The following is a 10,583-nucleotide window of genomic DNA, read 5'->3' on the forward strand; positions in this document are numbered from 1 at the left end:
TTTATTATTTTACAAAAATAATTACATGTAAAATTTTACAACAAAAAAAAAAATAATATAATAATAATAATATAATACACCACGAGTTTTTGCAACAGTAAGATTTTTATTATTTTTTAAAGTCTCTTTCTGCTCACCAAGCCAGCATTTATTTGTATACAAAACACAGCAAAAACAGTAATGTGAAATATTTTTACAATTTAAAAGAACTGCTTTCTATTTGAATGTATTTTAAAATGCAGTTATTCCTGTGATCAAAGCTGAAGTTTCTTGCAGCAATCGTTACTCCAGTCTTCAGTGTATTAACATAATAATAATAAAAATGTTTTTGAGCATCAAATCAGCATATTAGAATGAAGGATCATGTGACTGGAGTAAGTCACCTTTGAAATCACAGGAATAAATTTCATTTTAATAGAAATATAGAAAATTTGTTATTTTAAATAGCAAAATATATTACAAAAGCAAAATATTATACAAATATTTTAAAATTGGACTGTTTTTGCTGTACTTCGGATTAAATAAATTCAGGCTTGATGAGCAGAAGATATTTCTTTAAAAAACATAAAAAAATCTCACTTTTCAAAACTTTTGACTGGGTTGTGTTGTAACAAAAGGTATGCTCCAATATTATAAAGTCTGAGCAGCTGAATGAGCAGCTGAATGATCAGATAAACAGTTCTTGACATGCAGTACACACAACATACATACATAGACTACACAGAGAGATTCCTTGCTTCAATACTCCCTTCCGATTCTCCCTCCAGGTAGTCTTTGATGGCATTCTGTTGATTTTTACTGTCCCATCTGGAGAACGGCAGGCCCTGTCACCTCCCCACAGAATAACCCACGATGACTCTGTACCACGCTGGACCAATGTCCCTTACAAACTTCCACTTTATGTCCTCTTGGCGCTCCTGTTAAAAATAGAGAAAACAAAATACATGGGGGTATGTGTCCACTAAAAATTATTTACCTCATCATTCTACATAAACATATTTATGATTTTAAACCACAAAAATCAATCAATATCTAAAGAAATGCTCTCACCATACCTCCATGCCACCACTGCATGGCTTATGTGGTCCTTCAAGTGAACTGTAACAAGTAATTTTCTTTACTGGTGAAACTGCAGCAGGGACCCCTTAACCCGGGAGAACTGCTCTGCATCAGGCTTGGACTGAAAATGTGTAGAATGCTGGAAAACATGACAAACAAACATTATGTCATCTTTTATCGTTAATATAGAAGAATACAAAGATAATTGTGACATACACAGAGTTAATCCAGCAAGACATTGTGAAATGATGCGGTTGCCCAACCAGGTTAGCTGTGCATGGGTACTGTGATCAGAGTATATCATTAAAGATGTTTCGTGTGTGTGTTGTGTGTGGTGTGTGTGTGTTTTGTGTGTGTGTGTGTGTGTTTGTGTGTGTGTGTGTGTGGTGTGTGTGTGTTGTGTGTGTGTGTGTGTGTGTGTGTGTGTGTGTTTTGTGTGTTGTGTGTGTGTGTGTGTGTGTGTGTGTGGTGTGTGTGTGTGTGTGTGTGGTGGGGGCAGTAAGTACATATGTGTGAGAGGGATGAAGTGTGTTTGTCTGAGTGGGTGAGATGAGTGTTATGTGTAGGGGGTTGGGGGGAGGGGTATAAAAAATATTGTCACATTGATTCATAATTGATTTTATGTTGTAAGACTTGTGCATTCTATCTATCTATCTATCTATCTATCTATCTATGTGTCTCTCTATCTATCTACAACATGTATGTATATATGTATGTATTTTGTGTGTGTGTACGCATGCATGCCACGAATACATACATACATATATACATACATTTGTGGATAGATAGACCCTCCAACATAAAAACACTCATCTCACACTCACCCCCCCACCCCCAAACACACACACACACACACACACATATATATATATATATATATATATATATAATATATATATATAAGTATATTTGTTGCTAGCAATAACGTGCCTGTGTGAAGTTGAATTAAAAATACTGTTGTTTATGCACATGCACACAAAATGATGCACACGTTCTTAAAGTTTGTCAACGTCTGGTAAAGACCCAAGATATATTTTTTTTTACTTACCGACAACACGGCAAACAACAGCTTCTTTTTTAGCGGTTGGCAAACAATACAAATTATCTTCTTATCGATGCTTCTTCCTGTTTCAAAATGGATGAGAAGGTGACGTATTTTGACATGGGCGTGGTCCTGTGACGTCACACTTGGATGTGGGCCGGGTTGGATGTCCAGCCGCAGGCTGCAGCGAGAACGCTCCTCACTGAAGTAGTTCTGATAATTCACTGTGAACCCACTATTTCCTAAGAATGTGTTGATTAATGTAGACTGACATTGTTATAATTCTGTTTGTTTAATAAAAAAAGAATGTAGTGTTGCACACAGAACTTTATAATCATTGTGAAATTGCTGTTTATTTTGCCGAACCGGCAGTTACAGGGTTAATGCGGGAGAGACGAGCGAGTTATTTAGGGCGAGTGGCCCATTCTGATTAAAAAGTTAAGAGACAGAGCCATTTTTGTCTCTCTTCTTCAAACATTACAGTAGACCGATATTTTGGTTTACAAACTGTATAGTTTCATCACACAATTAGTCACGTTAGCCTTTGGTTAAAACATACCACCACAACTGTAAAAACCTGACAAGTAACTTAACTCAAACCGTTTGAGGAAACCGATTGCCTTAAACCATTTAAGTTTTAAAACTTAACAGTTATGAGTACTCTGAACTTAATTCAGTTGAGTTCACTGAAAGAAGATATACATTGCAATTAAATAATTAAGGGATTAATTGAGTGATAATTGTGAATTAGTGATGAACAGCTGCTGTAACACAAATTTTACAGAATTACTGAAGAAAAGAGAACACACAAGAACTACAACTGACTTCAGACACAGCCTTAGATAAAATAAACTGAAATAAAATACATTAAATCTCTCAAGATCTGATTAAACAACCCACACAACCAAGTATGGGGTAACTGCAGCCTGGAGCAATGGGCGTGCCAAAAGGTGTCTCATTGTGTGAAACGAAAGGTAGGGGGCGTGCCAAAAGGTAATGCGAAAGATGGCTGTAAAAAAAAAAAAAAAAAAAAAAAAAAATCGCTGGCGAGCCATATACTCTTAATCGCAGATTAAAAGGAAACCATAAATTCAACCTAATCCTATAAAAACAAAATTAATTATTCCAAGGTAAAAACGGTGTTAATGATATTAAGAATTTTATTTAAAGTTACTTTTGATTTTTTTTTGTTTTTTTTGTTTTTTTTATTGAAGGTAACATTGGGTACAAAAGATGTAAAAACCATCAATATACAATCAAACATTTATACAGACAAACCATACCAGAGACAAAGAAAAAAAAAAAAAAACATACATTCTAAATAGAGGTGGAAAAAATAAGAATATTAAGAGGATTCGGGAAATAGGTCCATAATATTTATACAAAATTTTTCCATTCTTCTTGTTCTTTACAAGCTTGTGTGATTTAAGAAGAATATTAAGTTCCAAAATAAAATGTTTAAAACATAAGGAAGACTTATTACATTTCTGCTTGTGTATAAAGAACTTAGCATATAAGATTATAAAAATTTAATACAAACTCCAGGGTGCCATCTTGTGGGAAACAAAAGTAACAGATAATATCTTTCAGGGTGAATTGAGTGAGTTATATTTTGAGAATGGAGAAAGTGAGTACCCAAATCTTCCCAAAAACTTTTGGTAACTGGAAAATTAAAAAATAAATGAGGAATGGTTTCAGTGTCCTGTTTACAAAAGCTGCAGCATGTGTCTATGTCTAGAAACTTAGCAACAAAAACAATTTGTAGGGTAAATGTTATGTAAAAGTTTAAAGTGGACCTCTTTGGCTTTATGAGAGATACAGTATTTGTGAGGAATCAACCCATTTTTTTTTCCAATTTATTTCACTTATTAAGGAATTCCAATAAAACATCCCCCTTGGCGCAATGGATTTACTCTTTTGGCAAATGTCGGTGAATATGCTTATTGTTACATTTTTTATCAGATAGTTCTACACCATCCAACATAAGTGAAAGCTGTCTGATATCTTTGTTTCCATAGCTCAGATGATTTTTAATTAATTGTCTAATTCCGATAGGGATGGCATCAGTGATAGATTTAAAATCTTTAAAAGGTATTGGGAAATCATGAGCTTCCATAAACTGTTCATAAGAGAGCATGGTGCCAGAATCATCAAATAAGCAGAGTACATGATTAATTCCTCTATCGAACCACTTAAGGAAGAATACTGATTTATTCCTAATAAGAATGTCGCTGTTGTTCCAAAGGAGAGATTTGTGCGGTGAGAAGTTGTGACTGAAGGATAATTTCCAGGCCAAGAGGGACTGTTGATGGAAGTTGGACAGTTTGATAGGTAGTTTATTTGGTAGAAAATTACACTTTAGAAGAAAAGAGAGCCCACCCAGCTTATTAAAAATAAAGTTCGGAATAAAGAAAAAAATAGAATCAGGATTTCGAATGCACCTTTTTTAACCAATTAATTTTGAATGTGTTGACCACATCTATAAAATCCAAAATCTCTAGACCTCCCTTTTCTTTAGGGTTAGAGAGAACATTCTTTTTAAGCCTATGAGACTTGTTCTTCCAAATGAAATCTAAAAAAGTCTTGTTGACTTGATTAGCAGTTGAGTTCTTTACAAATAGAGACAAAGAAGGATAAACAAAGCGAGAAAGGCCTTCAGCCTTGGAGAGTAATACTCTACCTAAGACGGACAAGTCTCTTTGTAGCCAGCAGTTGAATATTAATTTGGTTTTCTGTATCCTATTCGAAAAATTTAAGTTCTGTCTAACTATAATATTTTTACATACATGTATACCTAAATATTTTACATTCTGTTTAACTGGAATGTTATCAATAGCAGAGTCACTACAACAATGAAGTGGCAACAACTCACACTTGGATCGATTAAGCCTTAAACCAGACGCATACGAGAATTCCTCCACCAGTTCAAAGACAATGCTCAACTGGTCCTTGTTGTTCAAAAAAATGGTGGTGTCGTCCGCCAGCTGTAAGATCTTTGTTTCTTTTCCAAAAATCTTTATTCCTTCAAAATGTGCTTCCTTTAATAAGTGTATAGCTAGTAGTTTCGGTTGCTAAGATAAATAAAAAGGGAGAAATGTTGCACCCCTGCCTGACCCCCCTATTAATCTGAAATCGTGGAGAAGTATTTTGATTAATTATAACAGAACTATTTATATCTTTGTAGAACATGCTGACAATGACGATGAAAGGGCTTCCAAAACCAAATGCCTTGATGGCTTGTATTAAAAAGGGGTGTTCGATTGTGTCGAACGCTTTGTAAAAATCAAGAAACAAAAAACTAAGGCGTCAGACTCAACATTGTCAGGATAGTCAAGCAAGTCTAAAACGAGCCTTATGTTATTGCTAATGTGGCGGTTTTTCATGAAACCCGTTTGAGTTTCTGCAATTATTGAATTTAAATCAGATTTTAATCTATTTGCATATACAGAGGCCAGAATTTTATAATCTATAGTTAATAATGTGATTGGACGCCAATTATCAATTAAGTGAGGGTCTTTACCAGGTTTCGGGATCAAGGAGATGATGCCTTGCTTCATTGTTGTTGTCATTTCCCCTTGATCAATACACTCCCTATACATGTGCATTAAAGGGAGTTGAATAAGGTCCCAGAAATGAATATAGAACTCCACTCCTAGCCCATCTATCCCGGGAGATTTTCCTTTCTTCATAGCAAACAAAGCATTTTTAACCTCATTTAAAGAGAGATCAGTGTCACAAGATGCTTTATAATCTTCACTAATAATAGGGATACTGTGCTGAATTTTTTCAAAAAAACTTACACTTTCTTCTCTGTTAAAATTAGACTGATATAAATTACCATAAAACGAGCTAACAAATTTAGAAATGTGAGTAAAATCCTTAGAAAGGGTGCCATCAATGAAGAGCTCAGTTACAGAATTTCTTTTAGCATTCCTTTTTTCTAAAGCAAAAAAATAATTGGGTGTTCTTTTCGCCCTCTTCCAGCCACTTGATCTAATAAATGCCCCCTTTGCCATTTCTGTATATATTTGGTCTATCTGAATTTGGATGGCTTTTAGCTCAATTTCTTCTTCTGGGTTAATGTTTCCTTTTGACATTAATTGAGTTAACTTATTCATCAAGACATGTTCTGACTTATATTTTTCTTTCTTTATTTCCTTAGATCTTTTTATAGCCAATTGTCTAATTTTATATTTGAAGTACTCCCCACTTTTTCTTATGTCCATTATTAATGTCAATCTCGAAGATCTCTTTCGCTAGAAGCTTAACAGATTCATTAAAGGAGTCGTCACTCAAAAGAGTATTGTTAAACTTCCAATAACCTCTTATGCCCGAATGCGGGTCACTGGAGCCTAGTTTCAAAATAATTAAGTTGTGGTCCGAAAGGGGTGCATAAACATGTTTAACCTCATTAACAAATTGAAGAGCAGAAGAAGAAACTAAAAATAAATAAATTCTCGACTTCAAAGTCAGACTTCTATTACTCCAGGTGAAATCTTGGATGCCTGGGTTAAAAAAACGCCAAGCATCAGTCAAGGATAGGTCTGAGCACAGAGAAGAGATTAAATTGCTTCCTTGGGAGGAGCGAGCCGCTCTAGGTGGGTATCTATCCTCTATTTCATCAGGACATTCATTGAAATGAATTATAAAGGCATTTACGTATTTTCCCCTCAAATCCCTTAGCTTGCCAGTAACGGTACTGAATAAGTTTTTGTTTTCAAAGTGTGAATTAAATCCATATACATTGCAAACTATGAAAACTGTATTGTCCTGCTTAACTATTATTGTTATCCATCTTCCGTCACTAGAGGGCACAACTTCCAAAATACCCCCTTTGAAACCATGCACAAGGATTGAGACACCAGCAGAATGATTAGAACCATGACTAAAGTGAACAACATTACCCCATTGAGCTTTCCAGAACCTTGTATCAGAGTCACAAGAGTGCGTTTCCTGTAATAAAATCAAGTCAGCTTCAGACCTTTTACAGAATAAAAATAATGCTTTCCTTTTTGTTAAGTCCCGAATACCTCTCACATTTAAAGACAAGACGTTAAAACGTTTAAACAAAAAGTCCATAAAGGAACAGAGATATAGAACAGAAATTACCTGAAAGTGCTATTGAACGCAAAAAGTATGCAAAGACCTTACAAGAAGGTGATGATAACCTGCCTTAAAATAGCAAGAACCCTGTTGTACAAGTAGCCGTCAACTTAAGAACGTTCGAGACGGCTGCACTTATAGTAAATTAAACTAACATGATCTCATTTAAAGCCCAACATGGAGATCATATATAGCTGTATGAAGAGAGAGAAAAAAAAACAAAAAAAACAAACAAAGTAAAATCTGTTAAGGTAGTACTAGTATTAAGTGCTCAACCATCTCAGTCTGTAACGGGCGCTGTGTTCATGCCTACCTATGGCTTTGGTAATAGAAGATGCTCAGCCAACGAGGCTATTCCGGACAGTCAATAACTTTTTCCATTGATGACAGCCGAAGCACCTCGGAAAGAAGCCTTTTTCCCTTCATCACGCGCCATCTTGATCAAAGGCCAGAGCTTCTCCCGAGCCGCTCTGTCCTCCGGAGAAAGAGCTTCGGTAATCCTGAGACGATTCTCTTGCAAATACTGAGAGTTTTTAGCTTCTTTCCAGACGGCATCACGAAGGCGACGCAAGGCAAACAAAACTATAGTTGATCTCGCAGCGCCGTCATCTCTCAGTTTCCCCACGCGATGGACGATGTCAATGCCTTGTTTCAAGTCTTCACGAAGCATTGGTGCCATTTTCCCAAGGATGTCGATTATCTTGCCTCTGATGTCTTCATCTCTTGACTCCCTTACGCCGTGCATCTTAAGCGACCACCTTCTACTGTAGCGTTGACACTCAGCAACAGCTTCTCTCAGGTGCTTATTTTCTTCTTGGAGCTTTGTATTGGCAACTTTCATTTTCTCCAGTGTTTGCTTGTGTTGTTGAACATCCAGACACAACTGTTTGACAGTTGTTGTCAGCTCCTCAACACGTTTGGAAGTAGCTTCAGTAGTTATGCCTATAGCAGAGACTCTCCGAAGTGTTTCATCCTGCTTGCTGGTCATGGCTCGTATCGCCTCCATGAGTTCAGCATTAGCCGTCTCCCAGTTTCGCGCACCTGATTGAGATTCACGATTCCTTTTTCTTGGCAGGCTTCTCTGGTGTCTCCACCGCCAAAAAGGGGAAATAAACCGGTGTCTGACAATGGCTCTGGGGTGGTTTCATACCAGCACATTTCGTCTCCACTCAAAGGATTCTGGGCTACCGACTCTTGAGACTGGTTATCTTCCATGTTTAGCGGCACGTGTAGAGAAATCGTTGAACTTTCAGTGTTCCTCTTTTTCTTTTTAGACTTGGGCATTCGTGGAAACCTACAATTACTACGTCTTGCTATATGTTCGTTTTTTTCTTTTTTTTCACTCTTCCCTTCCCTTTTTTTTTAAGGTTCTGCCATCAAATTATTTTAAAAAAAGGCAGTAATATCATAAACCCTTCGAAAATTCACTCATAAATACAAAAACACTTCATGGCGCGGGTAACTGACGTCATCACCGCAAGTTTAGAACTTTAATTATCAATACAAAACTTCTGCATGGCGCGGGTAACTGACGTCATCACCGCAAGTTTAGGTCTTGATTTATCAATAATCAAAAACAAATTACAATTATTTTTCGAGAATACAAACATCTCTTAAAACGGTTAGTCGCACTAGCTGTTCTTAAGTTAAAGTCAAAAGTTGTATTTGTTAATATTAGTTAATGCACTGTGAAGTGAACTAACAAGAACAAACAACGAACAGCTGTATTTTATTAACTTACAAAGTTTTAATAATACTGTATCAAATGTATTGCTCATAGTTAATGTTAGTTAATACATCAGTGTCAACAAATGAAACCTTATGTGAAGTGTTACCCTCGAAAAATGTTTTGCCTGATAGAGAAAAATATATAGTTGACAAAACTAAATTATAAAATGTAAAAATTAGTCAGAAGAGTTTAGTAACCTTATGTTAAGTGACATAAGCAAACAGACACAGCTTTATCCACTGAAACATTTATTTAGCTTTCAGTCTCAGTCACCAATTCAAGTAAAAAAATAAAATATAGATAGATAGATAGATAGATAGATAGATAGATAGATAGATAAACCACTCATTCATTCCTTCATTCTGTAGTAGCAGTCCATAGAACAGAATCCAGCAAACTCTTTGTCTGAACAGAAAGCTGTGAAGACCCCCTTCTTTCCATGGCTACAGTATCCAGTGGTGTTTCTGTAGATGCATCCACAGCCATCACACCTGCTGAGCTCAAACTCTCTCTGTATGTCCTCCTCACATCTGGACTGACAGACTTCCAGTCAATGATACCTACACAAGAAAAAAAAACAAATGTTGAGAGATTCAAACAAAAAGTAACTAATAAGTAGAACTAAATATAAAATAAAAAAGACTGCAAGTGTTGTCTCTAGCAGAAGCACAAGTGTCTGAGAGAGCAAGTCTGCAGCCAGACCCTTCTCCATTATATTATAATATAATTGTACTGCAGACTCTTCACTGAGACAGTCATTTCTGTTACCAAAAGTACATCTGCTTCCTGTGCATGGTTTCTAAAAGAATGGAATCACAAAAAAGGTGACTGGCACTCATCTATACCACAGGTTATACTAATTTTTTTGGTTTTCAACATGTTGGATTAACTTCAAAAGAGTGAATGTCCTTCGAGTGCACTTTGTGTAATGGTACAGTTTAGGAATGAGGATCTAATACAAAAGACTAATCATTCAGAGTAAAGTTACTGGCAGTGCTTGTCTCCATCTTCTAATGTTGAGAATGTGCCTCTGAAGGAAAGTCAGTGTCATTCTCAGGTGTGTTGGATATGCAATATTGAAAGCAGAATACACACAGAAGGCTGTTCTGAAGGCTTCACCAAGGCTGGTGCACTGACACACGTCTATTCCATCTTCTGTCACCACACTGAACCCTCCTCCTATTATTACCATTTTCCAGTCAGTATCCATCCCCCTTCATAAAGAAAAATTATATAAAAAATAATAAAAATAAAAAAAAATAAACAATAAAAAAAGAAACGCTTTTCAAATTCATCAGATTCTGCTCCATCCTCTTTGGCTCAGACAGTGTAGCTACATACAGTGCAGAACTGCAAAAACTATTAGAAGCTAATGTCTAAGGGTCACAATATATGATGCATTACATTTTCTTTTTTACACTGATAAATCTTACATTGTTTTCTAAAACTATTGTTTAAAATTTTTAACAGATGGGCTGAAAGGGTACAGAAGAATAAAATATTACAAGAAAAGATTTGAAACAAAATATTTTAGAGTTGATGATTTATTTTACTATACTCACTCCAGCAGGTGTCCTTAAGTACGGGTGTGTTTGAGTACATCCTCCACAGACATTCCTTCCGTGCCTTCTCAGCGTCTCCAGGAAAATG

The sequence above is a fragment of the Cyprinus carpio genome, chromosome B1 (genome assembly GCF_018340385.1).
Source record: "Cyprinus carpio isolate SPL01 chromosome B1, ASM1834038v1, whole genome shotgun sequence".
NCBI lineage: Eukaryota > Metazoa > Chordata > Actinopteri > Cypriniformes > Cyprinidae > Cyprinus > Cyprinus carpio.